Consider the following 24,080-nt stretch of genomic DNA (forward strand, 5'->3'; position numbering starts at 1 on the left):
AGGAGACATCATCAACATCTATTAGGTTCCTAATCACTCATATCATCTCCTTGCAATTTACAATATTTGCCATTTGCCTCCCATTTTCATCTCCCCCACTTAACAAAAAATTGCCGCTTTTTAGCCCTTTTTCCGTTCGTTGTTTTCTCGTCAAATCTATATTTTTGCTTGCAATCATGGGTGATTTTGGTATGGCAGAAACAGATGATGGCCTAACTCCTAAAATTGGACGATCTGGCAATCCGAATGCTAAATTTTTTGTTTTGGGGCAAGGGAATGTTAGGGGAAAAGAACATATCCAAGAATTTTTAAATTGTGTTGAAAATTTAAGTCTTGATGATGCTCCTATACTTAAAAGGACTAAATCTTATGTAGAAACTATTTCAACACTAGTTCTGAAACTTGAAAATAAATTTATCCGTACCAATCCTACCTTGCAAAGATTGTTTTATGAGCTACCCGTTATAAAGAATCCCAAAGCTAAAAAGTTGGCCACCCTTATTCTTATGAATGAATTTGATTACATAATACGGGAAGCTAGGGAAATTTTTGATTTCTATGGTATGAATCGTGAAAAACCGGTGATAGATAGGATTCTTTATAATAGTGATTATGTGCTAACACATTTGCTTGGGGATAATCAAATCTTTGATGAGAATCTTAAAAAGGAAATCTTTGTTTTAGATATAATCCAACAAGTTTTAAATGATGTTAACCAACACTATTCTTGGATTGTTGCCGGAAATCAAAGGGGATATGATGATAAGAAACTTGATAGAGCTAAAGTTTCTATGTATAATGTGTTCTATGTTGTTTTTGCAAAACCTCCTAACAAAAACACCTCTAAGGAAAATGAAAATAAGAATAACAATACTTAGATCTTTGCTTTATGCCTAGCTAGGGGCGTAAAACGATAGCGCTTGTTAGGAGGCAACCCAATGAATAATTACTTTTTTTACCTTTTCTTTCTGTTCTTGAGTGTTTGCACATTTATGCCTCAGTTATGATTGGTTTTTTTATGTTTTAATTAGTGTTTGAGCCAAGCAAAGCATTTGGGATTATGTTGGATGATAATTGATTTGATCTTGTTGGAATATAGAAACTTTTGCGTCCAGTAAAATAATTTTCAAAAATCATAGAAGTGACGAAAGCTTCTGAATTTTCTACACAAGATTGATATACAAATTGCCTACATCTTCCTAATGTTTCAGAATTTTTGGAGTTATAGAAGTATATGAGCCAGCAGTCACCGTAATTGTGCTGCATCATCCCTTCCTCTTCGGGGAAAATACTGACGCGGACACGAGCCATCAGTCACCACTAGTGAGAAGTGGTGATCACATTTTTAGCCGTTTGCAACCAAACAACCTGTTGTTTGTTTAACAATAGCGACGCAGGCAACCAAACAACGTGCTGTCTAGTTGATTCCCTCATGCAGAAAGCCTCATGCAGGCAACTAAATTACATGTAGATGTTGGTTTTTAGCCTCCTTTTGCCCAACTAGGTCCAAGTGAAACAAGTATGCAAAATGCCCTAAAACAGAGATTTGAACCAAACGCGCCCAGAATGAGGTTGAGGTCCTTAGTGGCATAATAACATTGCCAGTGCTTTCTCAGCCAAGAGCTACTCTTTTTTACTACAGCGACACACAATTTAGAGAGCAAAACAAACTTGTGTACTTCAGACGGGTGGCGGAGCGGGCCTACGGCGAACAACAGATGTAGTGGGAGCGCGAGGAGGACGAGGAGTGCGCCTGCCGCGCAGCAATGCCGCCGTCAGAGCAGATGCTGGAGGAGGCGGCGTTGGCTGCATGGGAGAGCGCATTCCCATTGGCTGGGCCACCGCCACCATTCATGGACCTCACGACGACCACGACAAGGGCAAGGGCAATGCCTAGGGCAGCGTGCGCGCAGGTTTTTACTATTTTATGTTTTATTTAATAATTAAGTGGACTTTGGCCGACGATTGACCGATCGTTTAATGTATAATTATGTTTATTTCGGCCGTAAGTTTTTGATAAAAAATGTGGATGCGGAGAAAATGCAAAAATGCATCGGCCACCTTTTGGGTGCATCAGCCGACCCAAATGAAAAAACGGACCCACATGTGAAGGTCTGCACGTTAGAGTTGCTCTTATGAGACCAGTGACACGACAATTAGCTATGTGTGTTGCTTGAGTAGCCTTAACAAAAACATGCTTACATATGCCATTGAAAAGGGCGTAACTTTGAAGTTCTGTAACTGACGAACAACAAACAGAGAAGAGCGCCAAAAACAACTGAGCTCTCGCGTCGCCCCCGCGGGCGGCTCGGGAGCAGACCCGCCGCCGCCGCCAGTAGCCCACCCACCATCCTCCTCCTCCCCTCGCCGCCGCCGGCAGCGGTCCCCGGGCAAAGCCCGCGTGGTTCGGCGGCGGCGGGGCCTCTGTCCCCCTTCCGTCTAGAGGTGGCTGGCGTGGGCCGGTGGCCTCAGTGGGAGCCCGAGCTGCTGCGCGCGCTTGGGGCGGCACGGCTGGCCTGCGAGGTGGCGTACGGAGGCGCGGGCGCGCGTTGGCGTTGGCGCGCGAGCGCGGATCTGGTGTGTGGCGCGGATCCGGTGGCGGGCTGGGACGGTGGAGCTCCACTGCTCAGGTGCTACGGGCGCGGATCTGGCGTGCGCTGTTGAGCGGTGCGGGCGGCGAGGCGTGGCTGGCGGCGGCGCGTCCAAGTCGCGCGGGACGCGGGCGCGCCGCGCCAGGTGAGCACCGGCTGGAGTTGCGGAGGGCTTGCCGCCGGGTGGGCTCTGGCTCGGCCACCGGCGCGCGAGGTGGAGGGAGGAGTCGAGCTGCGCGGGATGGTGCAGATCTGGCGCGGCTGCTGGCACGCTTGTGGAGGGGAGGAGTGGTGCTGCGCATGGACATGCGTTGCAGTCAGATCCGGGGAGGCAAGTGCGCTTGTTGCTCTGCGTAGATCTGCAGCGTGATGGGCGCGTGATGAGCGCGAACGTCGGCGTTGCGGCCGGCCATTAGCCGCGCGGGAGAAGCTGTGGGAGATGAATGGCACCCTTGCTCGGTGTTGCATCCTCCTGATGGTGGTTCGGACAGCCCGACGCTGCTGCGGGTGGGAGTTAGAGATGGTGGTGGCTGGAGGGAGAGGAATGACGTCGCGGCGGTTGTTGTATCCTTCGTCGGGAGAGGAATGGCCCACAGGCGTTGCATCCTCGAGGAGACGAATGGCGTGCTGCTTGGTTGCATCCTTCCGATGGGAGAAGAATGGCACCGCTGCGAGGGTTGCATCCTTCGTCCAGTGGGGAACGCGGACGCAAGGTTGGAAGCTCGTCGGGCTTGCCGGGGAGGTGCGGTTGGCCGTGGAGGCAGAGGTGGTGGTCTCGTGCGTACGCTGATCGGATCCTGGGCTCGGGCTATGCAGGTGGAACTGCCGACGAAAGTCGTACTCCAGTTATGGCCGGAGTCGTCGATGGCGGCGCCTTCTGGCGTCGTTCCCTTGTTGGAGGCATCGATGTAGCAGCTCCCACCTTGTCTCTCCCGACGTGATCCGGGGGAAACCCTTGATCTAGTTTAGATCGGACGATGACAGGGCTATTCGGCGTCACTTTCTTTCTTGGGGGCATCGTTCTGGAGGTGGATCCGGTCAGAGGGGCTCGTGGTCACCGGGGCCGGAGCTGCGCTGCCTTGTACTGGGTGGTTGGCGCTCCGTGGAGTGTCGTGTTGTTCTGCAACCACTAGGGTTGTTTTTTTTTCTTTGATCTTCGGATCTTCACCATGTTATGTTTCCGTTGCTTCCTGCTAAATCTGAATCAAGCCAGCATTTTGCTGGATCTTTCAAAAAAAAAAAGGGCCTAACACATTTTTGCCAGATAAAGAAGAAAAAGAATGTAACATATACACGTTCGAGAGAGATCGCTTGATACGCATATATATACATGTTCTTATTTCAAGCATACACATGGTTGTACTTAAGCGTACAAATCATCATGCTAGATGATAGGCTTCCCCTCTCACATGTCGCCTGTGGTTAATGGCCTTGGCAAAAGGTCTCATATAGTGGAGTAATTAGCATTGTACACCTACTATACTTGAGATGAGGAGGTGAATGCCTGGCATTGGCAGGTGGAGGCGTGGGGCGTCTCAGGCCCTATATATTTCCTTCTTACTATACATTCCGAGATCAAACTTAAACATGTTATGGCACTCTTTTCTTCCCCCTCCCCACAAGCTCAACAATTTTTCTTCTCTCAAATACGTACTTCATGCTCCTAGTGTCTGCTACTCCATCATTGCAATCGGGTAGGATTAGGATGCATCCGGAATTGGTTTTGATAATCCCTGTATCTGTGAGAGTATGGAAGCCGAGCGATCACTCTAGGGATGTGGAAGGACCCGTTGCGACACTTGGAGAGCACTTGTACCTCAGTGCGCGGGCGTACTGGCAAGTCACGGAAGTGAACAGAATCATAACACTGTTTCACAGATATTAGATCAGTAACAGATAGCCATACCAGCTTTTCCTCCCGGTTTTTTTCCAAACTACTTCAAATGTAGGAATTTGCATGATCAAAGACGTGCACTCGCCTCGACTCTGCTGACACCAAAAACATGTAGACATGTGTAAATGCGCCCCCACACTGACGTTCCATAAGAAAAAAAATGCGAAACAGATCGATTGGGTAGGTTTTTACTTACTACTACCACATGTCACGTTGTACCGGATGGATCTCACTTGTTCCTTTCCTTTCACGTATACCGAATCCTGATGACTAGACAGGCACCGATCCACTGTCACCCGCCATATCCGCCCGTCGAACGAATTGAATCCACGCATCATCCGAATCCAGATCTGGACCCCTTTCCCCCGTCGCCTTCCTTTGCCTGTGCAGCGCAGGGGGCGCTTTGCCGTCCTCATGCGTTCGCCACCGTCGAATTATTGAGCCTAGTCCGCCGGCCATTAAAACTTTGCATGCGTGCTGCATGATGCGCCTGCCGCGCGCACGGCGATCTCGTCAGATGCCATTCATTCATTCAGATTTACGCAAGCATGATCGATGCATGGCAAGTCAGTGGCGCCTGCTCAGCTGTAACAGTCGCTGGAGTTTGTGGAGATGGGTTAACCCGTAGACCAGCAGTTCCTGCAAGAACTGAGCAGTAAAATCATCATGAAATCTGTGTTTCCAAGCTGACATGGCCTATTCAGCACGCAGCGGCAAAGGCAAAAGCGTCGTGAATCTCGATGCCAGCTCCCACCTTTAATCGCATCAACTAGTATCGATCTGTACTACCACCTAGTTTGGCTGCACCAGCGACTAATTAGCTGATGCGCGGGCACTATTATAGGCAACTGGTCAATTTTGTTAGGCTGCCTGTAATATTGTATCGATGCACTAACATCTGGGTCTGACCTCAGACAACTTGCTACCGGTACAACATATCACGCTATCATTTTCTTTTGTCAACGAATCGTTAGCTAGCATGATCGGCGCTGCTGTTGTTGAGTGGAGGAGGGCACACATAATCGTCACAGTAGCAGAAAATTTTGATGAGATGCCACACATTCGTTTGCATTTACTAAAATACACACACACGACACCTTTGTCTCATCGATAGGTGGCCCCCCACCCATATGTCACAATGTGTGACATTTCGTCAAGAAAGAAAGAAAGATGCAGGGTCGCCTTGATCCAAAAGATTTTTATAGGGAATTTTCAAAGAATTGAAAACCTTAGGATTTTTCTTACGCTGTTCGTTTCATTTATAGTATTGAATCTTATAGTATCTTTTTCTAAAGATTTCTTCGTACTATATTTCACAGAAATTTCAACATCCACTAAAACCTCTTGTAGAGAATGATTTAGTGCATCGATGATTGATTGATTGTGCACTAGGCACATATATATAGGTACAAGGGATGCGACCGGTATCTTGTCTCCTAAGATACATGTACATACAGAGGGAGGCAAACACTACAGGTACTGCATATAAAACCCAGACATACGTACATGTACACATGTTCAACACCCCCCGCAGTCGAAGCGTCGCCGGTGACGTAAAGACTGGACCGAAAGCCCTCGAAGGTCGAGGTGGATAGTCCCTTCGTCATCACATCGGCGAACTGCTGATCGGTGGGCACATGTAGAACACAAACACGACCAAGTGCGACGTGCTCCCGGACGAAGTGGATTTCGAGCTCAATGTGCTTCGTCCGACGGTGATGGACATGGTTGGCAGCGAGGTACACCGCGGAGACGTTATCACAGTAGACGAGCATCGCCTTGGTGACCTCACATAGCAACTCCTGAAGTAGTTGTCGTAGCCAAGAGCACTCCACAACGGCGTTGGCCACGGCTCGATACTCGGCCTCGACGCTCGATCGTGAGACCGTGGGTTGTCGTTTAGACGACCATGAAATCAGAGAGGGCCCGAGGTAGACGCAGTAGCCGGAAGTGGAGCGTCGAGTGTCGGGACACCCAGCCCAATCGGCGTCGGAGTAGGCGACAAGGCTGGTGTCCGGGGAGGCCATCAGGGTGAGACCCATGGCTGTGGTGCCACGTATGTACCGAAGTATACTTTCACGAGAGCCCAATGGGTGTCACGAGGAGCGTGCATGTGAAGGCACACCTGCTGGACAGCATATACTGAATGTTCGGACGCGTCAATGTGAGGTACTGAAGCGCACGGACGATGGAGCGGTAGAAGGGAGCATCAGACGCCGGAGAGCCCTCGATGACGGACACCTTAGCTTTCGTAACGACAGGCGTGGAAGCAGGATTGCAGTTAAGCATGCCCGCTCGCTCCAGAAGCTCGTAGGCGTACTTATGATGGTGCAGGAAGAAGCCAGTAGCCCGGTGCACGACCTCGATGCCGAGGAAGTAGTGGAGAGCCCCCAAGTCCTTGAGGGCGAACTCGGTGCCAAGGCGAGCTGTGATCTGCTGAAGTAGCGCTGGCGAGGATGCAGTCAGGATGATGTCATCGACGTACAGTAGGAGGTACGCGGTGGCAGGGCCGTGGTGATAGACAAACAAGGAGGCATCGGACCGTGTGGACCGGAACCCCTGCTGCCAGAGGAAGGCCGCGATCCGCTGGTACCAGGCCCGAGGTGCCTGCTTCAACCCGTAGAGAGAACGGGAGAGCAAGCACATGTGGTCCAGATAGTCGCTGTCGACGAAACCAGTCGGCTGCTGACAGAACACCTGCTCGTCGAGATGGCCATGCAAGAAAGCATTAGACACATCGAGCTGGTGGACAGGCCAAGCGCGAGAAATAGCAAGCTGGAGAAGAGCGCAAATCGTGCCCGGTTTGACAACCGGGGCGAAGGTGTCGGTGAAGTCCACGCCGGCACGCTGGCGAAAGCCGCGCACCACCCAACGTGCCTTGTAGCGCTCGAGAGAACCGTCGGGGCGAGTCTTGTGGTGGAATACCCACTTGCCAGTGATGGCATTGGCACAGGGAGGCCGCGGAACAAGCTTCCACGTACGGTTGCGCTGTAGGGCGTCAAACTCCTCGCGCATCGCAGCGAGCCAGTTTGGATCCCGAAGGGCTGCGCGATCGGAGGTAGGGAGCAGGGACGGCACTGAGGCAGAAGCCGCGCACGCGTACTCATCCGACAGGTAGCGCGTGCTGGGACATAGTGTCCCAGTCCGAGCCCGAGTGACCACACCGGTGAGAGGTGCGGCCGCGGCGATGGGGGCCGCTGAGGGAGCTGCGGCGATGAGGGCCACGGTGGGGGCAGCCGCGGGGGCGGTCAGGGAGCCGCGGCGGGGGCGGCCGATGGGGCCACGGCGACGGGGGCCACGGCGTCAGGGGCTGCAGCGGGGGCAGCCGAGTGGGCCGCGGCGTCGGGGGCCGCGGCAAGGGCCGCAACGCCAGGGGCCGCCGGCGCGGGGAGCGCGGGCAGGGTCGAACCCGAGGCGCGGCTGGGCGGTCCGCCGGAGGTGGAGGCAGGGACGAACCGCGCCGCGGGAGACTCCGAAGATGACTGTACCTGCTGAAACGAGAACACGAGCTCATCAAAGTACACATGCCGCGAAGTGAAAACGCGGTGGGAGACTGGATCATAGCACCGGTAACCTTTGGTGTTGGGAGGATAAACAAGGAAAATGCAAGGAAGCGACCGGGGCGCGAGTTTGTGAGGAGCGGTGGACGTGGTGCTAGGATAACAGAAACACCCAAAAATGCGAAGACCATCATAAGATGGAACCGCACCGAAGAGGAGCTGGTGAGGGGTGTAGTTCCAGCGAGAACGATAGGGGCGAATGTTAATGAGGAGGCTGGCGGTCGCGAGCACATCCGGCCAGAACCGAGGAGGCACGTAGGAGTGGAAGAGCAATGTGCGGACACAGTCATTAAGCGTGCGATGGACGTGCTCGGCGCGACCATTCTGCTGAGACGTGTAGGGGCAGGTGAGGCGAAATATGGTGTCATGGGACGCAATTAAATTGCGGACGGCGACGTTATCAAACTCCTTGCCGTTGTCAGTTTGCAAGGCGAGAATAGGATGACCGAACTGTGTGGTGACATATGAATAAAAAGCTGTGAGTGTGGCAAGAGCGTCGGACTTCCGACAGAGAGGGAATGTCCACACATAATGAGAAAAATCATCCAATATCACCATATAGTATAAATAGCCCGTGTTGCTGGCAACCGGGACGTCCAAACATCACTATGCAATAGCTAAAATGGAAAGGTAGAAATGTTTGTAGACTCGCTAAAGGGAAGACGAACGTGCTTGCAGAGACGGCAAGCCTCACAAGTGTGATCATCGACCTTATTACATGAGAAAGAAAAACTCTGAAGAATCTGATGCATAACGGCGGAGTTGGGATGACCGAGACGGGCATGCCAAAGATTGACACTGGCGGCGAAGGCGACGGGACGACGGGTGGTGGTGGCGCCGGAGGGATGCACTAGGTAAAGCTCGTCCGGGCTATCACATCGGTGGAGTACCATCCGTATGGGCGTCCTTCACAGAAAAACCGATATCGTCAAATTCAACAGTTACAGGATTCTCACGAGCAAGGCGACGAACAGAAACGAGATTAGTGACTAAGTCAGGAGACACAAGAACATTAGACATATGCACAGGAGTAGAAGCAGAAGGAAAAGACATATGACCGACATGTGTAATGGGTAGGGAGGAACCGTTACCAACGATGATACAGGTGGGAGTATAAACGGGAGTGGCAGACATGAGGTTACCGGGATGAGCAGTCATGTGAGAAATGGCGCCCGAGTCCATGTACTAGTCACCACCGCCACCATAGGAGCTCGATGACGGGGCAGAGTGCAGTGCAGCGAGCAGGGCCGGGTCCCACGGCGGCGGCACCTGAGGAGGGTAGAACCCTCCATAGGCGGGCGCGGGAGCACCCCCGAAGGCCGAAGCGGCGGCGGCGCCGTAGGCCGGCGCCGCCCCATAGGCCGGCACAGCGGCGGTGCCGTAGGCCGGCGCGGACCCGTAGGCGGGCGCAGGAGGGGCGGGGGGCACCATAGCCTCTGTAGGGAGCGGTGTTCTGCGCAGCGAAGAAGGCCTGGTGGCCCGTCGGGCGGGGCCCAATGATGCCCGGAGCCAGAGCACGAGGGACCGACATCGAGTACGCGTGGACAATGCCGGTCCACGGGTTGGTGTCATACATCCATGGGGGAGTCACCTGCTACTGCTGCTGACGAGGCCCCCCCGGTGCCTGTTGCTGCTTGTGGCCACCCCCGCGGCGGTTGCTGCAGCGCCTGCCACCCGGCCGCTGGGGGCGGCAGGAGGGGCCGGAGGCACGGGCGGGAGGGGGAGTACCCCGGAGGCGGGGGGGGGGGGCGGTGGCTGCTGGCGCGACGCGGGTGGGGCGGCCGATGGAGGGGCGCCACGTGAGGTGCCGGCAGCGAGGGTGTGATGCTGCACACGCTTCTTGACCCCCTTCATCCGGCGCTCCTCCAACCTCAAGTACGCCACGAACTTGGGGAAGGAGGGCTCCGGCATCAAGGTGAGGTTGGAGAAGGTGTTGCCGAAGTCCTCGTTGAGGCCGACGGTGAGCGTGCTGAGGAGGAGGTCGTCGTCCACCTTGGCTCCAATGTCACGGAGCTCATCCTTCAACGTCTTTAGGCGGCGGCAGTAGTCATCAATGGACTGTTCATCCTGGTGATAGTCAAAAAATTCCTGCTGCAAAAAAACGCGGCGCTGAAGCTTGTTGTCAGTGAAGAGGCCGTTCAGCTTGACCCACATGGCGCGGGTGTTGTCGCCGGCGCTCATGACCGTGTGGAACAAGTCCTTGGAGATGGTGGTGAAGAACCACCGGATGATCCTGGCGTCGATCGCGGTCCACTCGGCGTCGTCCACCATGGCGCGGGAGTCCACGATGCCATCCACATGATCCACGAGGTTGTTCTTGCGGAAGAGTAGCGAGAAGTACGTCTTCCACGTGAAGTACGGGGAGGAGAGGCGTCGAGGACCACGAGGACGCGGGCATGGACGTTGATGTCACGGATCTCGGCATGGTCGACGACGAAGGGGTTGGAGTAGGTGGAGGCGTTGGACGACATGGCTGCAAGATCGTGGGGAGGGAGGCGGCGGCGCGGCGTGTGGAGAGGCGGCTGATGTCTACTACACAACCTTCTTCTTGTAGACGTTGTTGGGCCTCCAAGTGTAGAGGTTTGTAGGACAGTAGGAAATTTCCCTCAAGTAGATGACCTAAGGTTTATCAATCCATGGGAGGCGTAAGATGAAGATGGTCTCTCTCAAACAACCCTGCAACAAAATAACAAAGAGTCTATTGTGTCCCCAACATACCCAATACAATGGTAAATTGTATAGGTGCACTAGTTCGGCGAAAAGATGGTGATACAAGTGCAATATGGATGGTAGATATAGGTTTTTGTAATATGAAAATATATAAACAGCAAGGTAACTAATGATAAAAGTGAGCATAAACGGTATTGCAATGGTAGAAAACAAGGCCTAAGGTTCCTACTTTTACTAGTTCAATTGCTCTCAACAATAATAACATAATTGGATCACATAACTATCCCTCAACATGCAACAAAGAGTCACTCCAAAGCCACTAATAGCGGAGAACAAACGAAGAGATTATGTTAGGGTACGAAACCACCTCAAAGTTATCCTTTCTGTTCTATCTATTCAAGAGTCCGTAGTAAAATAACATGAAGCTATACTAGAATTCATACTAGAATAACACCTTAAGACACAAATCAACCAAAACCCTAATGTCACCTAGATACTCCATTGTCACCTCAAGTATCCGTGGGCATGATTATACGATATGCATCACACAATCTCAGATTCATCTATTCAACCAACACAAAGTAGCTCAAAGTGTGCCCCAAAGTTTCTACCGGAGAGTCAAGATGAAAACGTGTGCCAACCCCTATGCATAGGTTCATGGGCGGAACCACAAGTTGATCACCAAAACATACATCAAGTGGATCACGTGATATCTCATTGTCACCACAGATAAGCACGACAAGACATACATCAAGTGTTCTCAAATCCTTAAAGACTCAATCTGACAAGATAACTTCAAAAGGAAAACTCAATTCATCACAAGAGAGTAGAAGGGGAGAAACATCATAAGATCCAACTATAATAGCAAAGCTCGCGATACATCAAGATCGTGCCATAGAGAGAACACGAGAGAGAGAGAGAGAGAGATCAAACACATAGCTACTGGTACATACCCTCAGCCCCGAGGGTGAACTACTCCCTCCTCATCATGGAGAGCGTCGGGATGATGAAGATGGCCATCGGTGAGGGATCCCCCCTCCGGAAGGGTGCTGAAACGGGCTCCCGAGAGGTTTCTGGTGGCTACAGAGGCTTGCGGCGGCGGAACTCCCGATCTATTATGCGCTTTGATGTTTTTAGGGTATATGGGAATATATAGGCGAAAGAAGTCGGTCGGGGGAGCCACGAGGGGCCCACGAGAGTGGAGGGCGCGCCCAGGGGGTGGGCGCGCCCCCTATCTCGTGGCCTCCTCGATGCTTCCTTAGCTTGCACTCCAAGTTCCTGAGATTGCTTTTGTTCCAAAAATAACTTTTCCGAAGGTTTCATTCCGTTTGGACTCGTTTGATATTCCGTTTCTTCGAAACACTGAAATAGGCAATAAAACAGCAATACGGGTTGGGCCTCTGGTTAGTCCCAAAAGTAATATAAAAGTGTATAATAAAGCCCGTAATCATTCAAAACAGATAATAAAATAGCATGAATGCTTCATAAATTATAGATACATTGGAGACGTATCATCATCCCCAAGCTTAATTCCTGCTCGTCCTCGAGTATGTAAATGATAAAAGAAATAATTTATGAAGTGTGAATGCTAGAAGGTGAACAAGTTTGATCAATGATAATTTTAATCACCTTTTCTAGCATGATTATATGTCATAATCGTAGTTCATCTCATAAAACTTCTCAAGATCACTAACAAGCTATTCACATGTTAAAGCATAAACTTTCTTGAAAACTAGCAAACTTCATTCTCAGTCATCAAACAATTGCAATTCATCCTATTTTCAGGAAGGGTCTATGTCGGAGCTTTGATTTAGCAAACTCCACATACTCAACTATCATATAGTCTTCTACAATTGCTAACACTCACGCAATACTTATGGTTATGGAGTTTTAACCGGACACTGAGAAAGATAGGGGCTTATAGTGTTGCCTCCCAACGTATTCACCTTTGGGTGATGTCAACAATAATAGTTCATGCTAACTTACATCCAATTGGATATATATATCAGGATCTTTCCAACACGAAGTGCTTGGCAAAAGATAAAATGAAAAAGGGAAAGGTGAAGATCACCTTGACTCTTGCATAAAAGTAAAAGACATAAAGTAAAAGATAGGCCCTTCGTAGAGGGAAGCAGAGGTTGTCATGCACTTTTATGGTTGGATGCACAAAATCTTAATGCAAAACAACATCACTTTATATTGCCACTTGTATATGGACCTTTATTATGCAGTCCGTCGCTTTTATTGCTTCCATAACAAGATTGTATAAAGCTTATTTTATTCACACTAATAGATCATACATATTTAGAGAGCAATTTTTATTGCTAGCACCGATGACAACTTACTTGAAGGATCTTACTCAACCCATAGGTAGGTATGATGGACTCTCATGGAAAAACTGGGTTTAATGACATTTGGAAGCACAAGTAGTATCGCTACTTGGTGCAAGGAATTTGGCTAGCATGAGGGGGAAAGGCAACCTCAACATGTTTGAATGATCCATGACAATATACTTTAACTGAGATGTGTGAAAACATAACCCATTATGTTGTCTTCCTTGTCCAACATAAACTCTTTAGCATGTCATACTTAATGAGTGCGCACAATTATAAAAGATGTCTAAGATAGTATATTTATATGTGAAATCTCTCTTCCTTCAATATTCTTTCGTGAATTGTTCAAATGACCAATACAATGCTTGCTAACCTTCAATAAATTTACAACCTCTACTTCTTAGATATGAAGTCATTACTCCCCATGGGATAAGCAAATGAAACATGTATAATTTCAGATTTATGACATTCAACTCATTCAACCATTTACTCATAGGATATAAGTGAAGCACATGAGTAAATGACAAACTACTCCAAAAAGATATAAGTGAAGATCAATGAGTAGCTAAATAATTATGTAGCTATGCGAAGACTCTCTCTCATTTAGGAATTTCAGATCTTGGTATTGTATTCAAACAGCAAGCAAGGCAAAATAAAATGACATTGTAAGGATAGCACAATTCATGTGAAGAAGCAAAAACTTAGGTTCAACCAATACTAACCGATAGTTGTTGAAGAAGAAAGGTGGGATGCCTAACGGGGCATCCCCAAGCTTAGATGCTTGAGACTTCTTGAAATATTATCTTGGGGTGCCTTGGGTATCCCCAAGATTGAGCTTTTGTGTCTCCTTAATTCCTCTCATATCATGGTTTCTCTATTTCTCAAAAACTTCATCCACATAAAACTCAACAAGAACTCGTGAGATAAGTTAGTATAAACCAATGCAAAACCTTATCATTTTCTACTATACCAAATTCCTAAAATTATTATTGGACTTTGCATACTAAATGTCTCTGCATATTTAATACTCCTACCCTCAAATGGAATCATTAAGCAAGCAAACATATGCAAACAATGCAAACATAACAGCAATCTGCCAAAACAGTATAGTCTGTAAAGAATGCAAGATTCATCATACTTACCTAACTCCAAAAATTATGAGAAAAATACTGCACTGTAGAAGATTTATCAGATCTCAATAAGCAAAAAGTTTCAGCATTATACCATTCTCTGAATTGTCTAGGGATTTTTTGCAACAGCGGTAAACTTTCTGTTTTCAAACAGCAACATGTATACTAGCAAAATAAGCTTGGTAAAGGCAATCCTTGATATTTTTATTGAAAATAAAGATGCAAAACATTATTATAAATAACAGCAAGCAAATACTAACAAAATAAAATGACTCTCCAAGCAAAACACATATCATGTGGTGAATAAACATATAGATCCAAGTAAAGTTACCGATGAACGAAGACGAAAGATGGGATGCCTTCCGGGGCATTCCCAAGCTTAGGCTCTTGGTTGTGCTTTAAGATTACTTTGGGGTGCCTTGGGCATCCCCAAGCTTAGGCTTTTGCCACTCCTTATTCCATAGTCCATCGAATATTTATCCAAAACTTGAAAACTTCACAACAGAAAACTCAACAGAAAACTCGTAAGCTCCGTTAGTATAAGAAAATAAAACCACCACTTAGGTACTGTAATGAACTCATTCTAAATTAATATTGGTGTAATATCTACTGTATTCCAACTTCTCTATGGTTCATACCCTCCGATACTACTCATAGATTCATCAAAATAAGCAAACAACACATAGAAAACAGAATCTGTCAAAAACAGAACAGTCTGTAGTAATATGTATGAAACGTATACTTTTGGAACTCCAAATATTCTACCAAATTAGGAAGTCCTAAGAAATTTGTGTACCAATCCGTAGAAAAAATAATCAGATCAAAAACACGTTTCTGTGAATTATCAAAACTAATTTACTGGGCGCAAAAGTTTCTGATTCTCAGCAGGATCAACACAACTATCACCGTAAGCTATCCTAAAGGTCTTACTTGGCACTTTACTGAAACAAAAGCTATAAAACATGATTACTACAGTAGAATAATCATGTGGACACACAAAAACAGTAAGGGTAGATATTGGGTTGTCTTCCAACAAGCGCTTTTCTTTAATGCCTTTCTAGCTAGGCATGATGATGACAATAATGCTCACATAAAAGATAAGAATTGAAACATAACGGGAGCATCATGAAGCATATGACTAGCACATTTAAGTCTAACCCACTTCCTATGCATAGGGGTTTTGTGAGCAAACAACTTATGGGAACAATAATCAACTAGCATAGGAAGGTAAAACAAGCATAGCTTCAAAATTTTCAACACATAGAGAGGAAACTTGGCATTATTGCAATTCCTACAAGCATATGTTCCTCCCTCATAATAATTTTCAGTAGCATCATGAATGAATTCAACAATATAACCAGCACCTAAAGCATTCTTTTCATGATCTACAAGCATAGAAAATTTACTACTCTGCACATAAGCAAAATCCTTCTCATTCGGAATAGTGGGAGTATCATAAGAGACTTGAATACTAAAAATTGTTTCCACATTAAAAGAGTAATGTTCAGAAAAAAGGGTAATCATAATCATGACAAGTTTTATAAATATAATCATCACTACTTTTTATAGCATAAGTTTCATCACAATAATCATCACAAGTAGCAACTTTATTCTCATCATAATTGATTGAAACCTCTTCCAAGATAGTGGAATCATCACTAAATAAAGTTGACACTCTTCCAAATCCACTTTCATATTCATCACAATAAGATTCAACATCCTCCAAAATAGAGGGATCACTACTTCCTAAAGTTGACACTCTTCCAAACCCACTTTCATCAATATAATCATCATAGGTAAGAGGCATGCTATCATCATAACAACTTTGCATATCAAAACTTGGGATGCTAAAAATATCATCTTCATTAAACATAGCATCCCCAAGCTTGGGACAAACATTAATTTCAGCAAATAGATTCTCACATATGTCATTCTCATAAAACATAGCTTCCCCAAGCTTGGGCCTTTTCATATCATAAGCATAATCACTATCATCATTAATAGTATGGATAGCACCAATAGTATAGCAATTATCATCATCACAATGAGTAGTAGGAGCAACATCATTTGGGAGGGATACCTTTTTATCTTTGTTGCTCCTTCTTTTCTTTTTCTTCTTCACATTATGTGTGGGTTCAACATTATTCTTTGAGATCCTTATTGATGAGATTGGTTGAATAGAAAGGTCCTCCTCGTTACCTGATTCATCATAAGAAATAATAGGAGGATATTGGGAAGTATCTTCCCTTTCATTAGTATTCTCATCATCTTCTATTTGCTTTATTTTCTTTATGTAATTGGCAATATAAGGATTTTCAATGCAATTCACCGCACAATACATATAAATATCCTCTAGATCAAAACTCAAGAAATCTATCAAGATTAAATTTTGGAATACCCTCAGTTATACGTTTCATTTCTTCATACCCCGAAAGAAGACTAAGCTCTTTATGATGTTCAAGGGTAATCAAGTTATCACAATTTTTGAACATGATTCGATCAGGAAACAGTTTGCATTGGAGATTTAAATGACCACGTTCATTGCAAAGTTCACACGGAGCACAAAAAATATTGAATCTTTCAGCACACACATCAAGACTTTCTTGAAACAATTTAGTTTCTAAATGCTTATGCCTCTTGCAGTATATATCTTCCCTATTTGGTGCGTACTTGCAAACCCAATGCTCTCCACAAAAATCGACATGCTTATAAGAGACATGTTCATCATAACTAGTGCAATGATCATTAGTACTATGGATATTCAAGGAGTTCACACTAACAAAATTGCAATCATGCTCATCATTCAAAGATTCAGTATCAAGCATTTTATAGACTTCTTCTTCTAGCACTTGAGCACAATTTTCCTTTTGATCATACTCACGAAAGATATTAAAAAGACGAAGCGTATGAGACAAACTCAATTCCATTTTTTGGTAGTTTTCTTTTATAAACTAAAACTAGTGATAAAACAAGAAACCAAAAGATTCGATTGCAAGATCTAAAGATATACCTTCAAGAACTCATCTCCCCGACAACGGCGCCAGAAAAGAGCTTGATGTCTACTACACGACCTTCTTCTTGTAGACGTTGTTGGGCCTCCAAGTGCAGAGGTTTGTAGGACAGTAGCAAATTTCCCTCGAGTGGATGACCTAAGGTTTATCAATCTGTGGGAGGCGTAGGATGAAGATGGTCTCTCTCAAACAACCCTGCAACCAAATAGCAAACAGTCTCTTGTGTCCCCAACACACCCAATACAATGGTAAATTGTATAGGTGCACTAGTTCGGCGAAGAGATGGTGATACAAGTGCAATATGGATGGTAGATATAGGTTTTTGTAATATGGAAATATAAAAATAGCAAGGTAACTAATGATAAAAGTGAGCGTAAATGGTATTGCAATGGTAGGAAACAAGGCCTAAGGTTCATACTTTCACTAGTGCAAGTTCTCTCAACAATAATAACATAATTGGATCATATAACTATCCCTCAACATGCAACAAAGAGTCACTCCAAAGCCACTAATAGCGGAGAACAAACAAAGAGATTATGGTAGGGTACGAAACCACCTCAAAGTTATCCTTTCTGTTCTATCTATTCAAGAGTCCGTAGTAAAATAACATGAAGCTATTCTTTCCATTCAATCTATCATAGAGTTCATACTAGAATAACACCTTAAGACACAAATCAACCAAAACCCTAATGTCACCTAGATACTCCATTGTCACCTCAAGTATTCCTGGGGATGATTATACGATATGCATCACACAATCTCAGATTCATCTATTCAACTAACACAAAGTACTTCAAAGAGTGCCCCAAATTTTCTACCGGAGAGTCAAGACGAAAACGTGTGCCAACCCCTGTGCATAGGTTCATGGGCGGAACCCGCAAGTTTATCACCAAAACATACATCAAGTGGATCACGTGATATCCCATTGTCACCACAGATAAGCATGGCAAGACATACATCAAGTGTTCTCAAATCCTTAAAGACTCAGTCCGACAAGATAACTTCAAAAGGAAAACTCAATTCATCACAAGAGAGTAGAGGGGAGAAACATCATAAGATCCAACTATAATAGCAAAGCTCGCGATACATCAAGATCGTGCCATAGAGAGAACACGAGAGAGAGAGAGAGAGATCAAACACATAGCTACTGGTACATACCCTCAGCCCCGAGGGTGAACTACTCCCTCCTCATCATGGAGAGCGTCGGGATGATGAAGATGGCCACCGGTGAGGGATCTCCCCTCTGGCAGGGTGCCGGAACGGGCTCCCGAGAGGTTTTTGGTGGCTACAAAGGCTTGCGGCGGCGGAACTCCCGATCTATTGTGCGCTTCGATGTTTTTAGGGCATATGGGAATATATAGGCGAAAGAAGTCGGTCGGGGGAGCCACGAGGGCACCATGAGAGTGGAGGGCCCGCCCAGGGGGTAGGCGCCCCCCTATCTCGTGGCCTCCTCGACGCTTCCCTGGCTTGCATTCCAAGTTCCCGGGATTGCTTCTGTTCCAAAAATAACTTTTCCGAAGGTTTCATTCCGTTTGGACTCCGTTTGATATTCCTTTTCTTTGAAACACTGAAATAGGCAATAAAACAACAATACGGGATGGGCCTCTAGTTAGTATGCTAGTCCCAAAAGTAATATAAAAGTGTATAATAAATCCCGTAATCATTCAAAACAGATAATAAAATAGCATGAATGCTTCGTAAATTATAGATACGTTGGAGACGTATCAGCGGCACGGCGGCGGGAGACAGGCGGCGCGGCGGGAGGTCGGCGCGGCGTGGAGGGGAAGGTGCGCTGGGGGAGAAGGCGCACAGAGAGGAGGGGCGGCGGCTAGGGTTAGCGGAAGTAGGAGGATCGACTTGCGATAGATAGCATGTAGAGAATGATTTGGTGCATCGATGATTGATTGATCATGCACTAGGCACATATATATAGGTACAAGGGGCACGACCGGTATCTTGTCTCCTAAGATACACGTACATACAGAGGGAGACATACACTATAGGTACTGCATACAAAACCGATTTTCTATGATGCAATCAAGCAAAAATAAAATCATGTAGGATCCAAAAGGACAAGACATTGCAATCCTCTATTTTATATACTTTCCTATTACTAGGTTTTCAGCATCCTAACAAAGAGGCCTACACTATTTTGTCAATTTTGGCACAACTGTATGACAAAATTCCTACGATGCCGATTTGATCTTTGTCTCCACTACCGGTCTTAACTCTTCCTAGTCCCGCAAAATATGACATGAACCTCCTTTTTCTACCTGTGACATAGCCAGGGCGAGGGGAGCCACCCCCAAACCCCCCAGATTAATTTTTTTTGGCATATATACCCTTCAAAATTCCTGAAAACTTGCATAGATACACTTCAAATTTGTATTTGCCCCCCTAGTTCCTAGATCCGTCCATGTTCTCTACCCCACCAGTACTATTGCACCCTTCTTTGTTGCTTTGCACATCAGCGGATATATAAGAACAGAAAAAAGAATATATTCTTGATATTTGTCTTCTTTTCCCTGGATCATATTTGAGAAGATCCAACCCTATCCCAACATGGTTCACCTCTCTAGAATCCGGATTGCTCTATGCTTTTTTATATTTCATTAGAGAGTCATATATGCATGAGGAAAGACGCTTCTAGGACACATGGGATGATACAATTGGAGTACAATTATAAGACCACATGGGAAAATCCTATAAGTTGAGGTTTTTATCCAACGAATGACTATGCTTGGATTTACCATCTCTCTATTGTTAGATGGAGCATATCCTGGTAATATTTAATGTTATTGTCCCATTATATAGTGGTACAAATATACATTGTTTCTGTGAAGAGGGGAGAGAGAGAGGGTGGGAGGGAGGGAGAGAGAGAGGAGCGAATTATAGAATAGTTATCTCATTTATTGAAGATCTAGGTATATATGCCCAGGACAAAGGCAATTTACAAGGAGAAGATGCCAAACTAAAGCAATTGACATAGCTGGGATTATCCCCTAATTAATTAATTCCTAACACCCCCCTAATCAAGCTTATCTTTGTGAATATGCATCATCTTGATAAAAAATACTCCTTGTATGTCTTTGCCTTTGAGAATGTTCAACATCTTCATTTTGAGAAATGCTTGTATAATCCTTAAAGTCTCCTCCAAAAACCCCGTGGGAAAAATATGAGGAGAATGGTGTAGATGTGTTGCTAAAACTCCTTTAAACATAGTGGGAAAAAATAATAAGGAGAAAATGACGCAACATATAATGATTATTATCTCTTGATAACTCACATGAGAAAACCCTTTGAGGAAGGATATAACCCGTTTGTGAGTTTAGAGAACAACGAAAATGCTCTGTATACTTTTCTTAAAAAAACTGATGGGGAAAAACTTGAAAGTATAGTTTATGATCTTAGAAAGGTATTGCCTCAATAAACCGTTATGAGAAACTTCGAGAGAAAACTCATCAGGGAAAAGAGTGCAATATGATATGCCATTGAAAACTCCTTTAAAACCCAATGAGAAAAATATAAGGAGAAAATGATGACATATGTGAATACGTGTATCTATATTGTCTCATTAAAAACCTTTTATGAGAAACCATGAGGGAATCAAGAAGGGAAAAAGAGTACAATATATGCATAATTTGATAATTTTTAATTGGTTATTATTTGGGAATTACTCCCCTTGAACTTTGCAAATCTCAAGGTTGTGTCACGAATTGCATGGACATGGACATGATCATGGTTGGTAATGACATTCTGAATAATCTGGTATATTTCAAAATATTTTCTTTGCGATTTATCTCCTCACTTTCCAATAATTTTTGTGGACAAATAAATTATGAGTAATTTTCTTTCTGCCATTTCTCGTCATATAACCCAGATGTACTTCAATGATACAAGTAATATTATCTAGCCAGATAATAACATGTGATTCTGATGAATCCTGACAGGAGGATTTTGATTGTGGTTAATCATTCTGCTAAATGACGCATATTTTGCAATGCTTCTTATAAAGTAGTTGTTCAGAATGATTAGTGAAAGTATCCATTAAATTCCATTTATATTACTTCCATGAGAATGCTATTCCAGCAATTTTAGTCATTGAGATGGCATTGTTGGGTTCAAATAAATAGCCAATATCATTATATCGTATCATGGTCATATATTGATTTTCCTGATGTAATCAACCAATATTTTATTGTGAGCTTGAGATATAAGCTCATATTCTTTATTTCGACCATATACCTTTTGCTGGGGGTTGCACTCTGAACAAAGATAGCATATAGTGTCAGGCTTGACGTAGTTTGGAATTATATGAGTGCTTTAGCATTAGTGAGATATAGAACTTCAGGTTCTGATATCACTTCATTATCACCTGTAGGTATGAATAGATTTATACCCTATCAAGGCAGTATGACCATACATGTCTTTTATTGGTATGATATGTCCACATTGAACTTATCATATATGTTTTGAATATATGTAGATTGATATGTATTGTTGAGAGAATGCTCAGGTTGTAAACTTAAGCTAAATTTGGTTTAATCCAAATTTTCTATCTTCAGATGATTTTGTGTATGTTTTGCTCTTGTATAGACATTAATTATGAGATCATCGATATACATTGAGTGGCATAAGGAAATCAAATTTGGGATTCCTTTATTAACCACATAAACAATCATTATTATTTGAGTAGTCTATTTGAAGAAGGTACTCATTTAGTCGGTAGTACCATATGATTTCTGACTATTTCAAGTCATGGAGTGACTTTTGAATTTTTACACAAAACATGTTGCGGTTTGTTTTTGGATTCAGAATTGTAAGCCCTTCATGGACTTCAATATAGATATCAGAAATGATTGACTCATATGACTATGTAGTCATTGCATCCATTAACTACATGGATAATATTATTTGTACTGCCAATGATATTTAGTATCAGAACATAATTCCACTCATGAGGGTATGTCACACTGTAATCGGTGTCAGGTCTCTATGTGAACCCTTTTGCTACAAGCCTCGCTTCCTCATCATTTCATTTATTTTTTTATGAATGAGAAGAATATACTTATGAGGAGTAGGCATAACTGCGGTAGATACCACTTTCTGAGCGAGTGCTATTCTATGTTACTTGCTTCCTTTTGTGTGAACCAATATGAGATTGGAGGCACTCTACCATGGATTTTGGTTGATGGCCTAAAAGCCTTTTGCAATTTTGAGAAGAAATGTATGTCAACAAATGCAGCTTTTATGTTATATGATTCTGGTGGAATCCATGAAATTTTTGGAAACAATTTTATTCCTTTTTAAGTCCTTGTGATTTCCTACAACAGAAAGTCAAGGTGTTTCGATGTCCCGACATCAAAACTTTTGTTTGTAATTAAGTCGGGTCTGAGATGATGAGCATCCTATGAGGTGTATTTCAACTTGATGTTGAATTATATTTACTGGCTGAGGATCTAATTCCTTTGTTTTCGCGAAAGCATATAAGAAGTTATATCTTGTGTGGTAGGATTTCTTGCACTTGGGGAGGATTTCTTCCCCTCTTGCTCAGGTACTTATAATCCCCAAGTGCAATAAATCATCTTATCACTTTTTAAAGATGGAATTGGTAAGTATGGAGTATCGGCCCCACAAGGAGCTAAAGGTAATATTAACATTCTATGAGGTCCTATCTGCCACTTATACAACCCTACGCACACCGAGGACTTTCTTCATCTAGAAGATAAAACTAGACCTCTAGCAATAAGGTGGCCTTGGGCAATAATGAGCCCTTAATGCTCAATCTTAATACCTCAGGAGAGGTTCACGCTACAGTTTCACAAGGCGGGAATCAGGGTTATTCAAATGACTCGCTTCAGTGCTATGCATGTGGCAAGTTGTGCCACTTTGCCAGGGAGTGTCATGAGAAACGTTTACCTGGGCTTTTTCCTTCCTTCGGTTTGCTACCTTCCCCAGCCCACCAAACGAGGCCTGGGACTTGGATGCGGTCCAGGACTGGTTTAAGTCCACTGGGCCAGCCCGCGACCCCTCGCTGGTTTCCTCTTTTAGCGAGCTTTGTTTGGGATCTTTCCCTAATTTTCAGCCTCGTCTTGCACTTGCCTCTTCAACTTCTGCGCACTACTCCTCTATTTCTCCACAGTGCACAAACTCTGCTCCTGTCACCTTGAGCTCGACTGCGACGGTGAGCGCTCGTGCGGCGGCTCCGATGGCCAACATCCCGATTGACCCGCGCCCCTTCGTGCCCCTTCATGCCCCATGGCTTTGATATTCAGCAGGTCCAAGGCCGCAATGGGGTGGCTCGGGTGGTGCTGCCGCATTGTCCTCGTCGCCATGAAGATTGGGCGATTGCGACCATCCATCCCCTCCCCGCTGATGCTCCATTTCCCAATGTAAGAGATGTTCTTGAAGAGTTTATTGTTGAGCATAGGCAGTTGGGGTTGAGGGACATTCAGCGATGTCCGTTCGGAGAGGCTTATGTGTGTCTTACGAGGGTTTGAGACAGGGATACGTTGGTAGATAGCCCGCATGAATTTAGTGACGTGTTCATTTCATTTGTGAAGCATGATGAGGGCAGAAACCACAGGAGGGTCCATTTCAATAGGACTGTTTGGTTACTTCTGACGGGAGTTCCTTTTGATTTTCGAAACACTGAAGATTTGGCTTGTGCTGTCAGTAAGTTTGGCCGTATGATTTCCTGGGACAAGGAAGATGATCACAATGGGCGTATTGTGGTCAAAGCCCGAGTTATGAATCTAGATATCATTCCCAAAAGTATGAGATGGTCTGAAGGGGATGAGTTTGAGGAAGATGGCTGGTCTTCATCCATTGAAGTTCTGGCAAGTGAGCTTCTTGGTGGGAGCCCAGCAGATGAGGATCCTAATCCTCCTG

Source organism: Triticum aestivum, chromosome 1B, assembly GCF_018294505.1.
Source record: "Triticum aestivum cultivar Chinese Spring chromosome 1B, IWGSC CS RefSeq v2.1, whole genome shotgun sequence".
In the NCBI taxonomy this organism is placed as follows: domain Eukaryota; kingdom Viridiplantae; phylum Streptophyta; class Magnoliopsida; order Poales; family Poaceae; genus Triticum; species Triticum aestivum.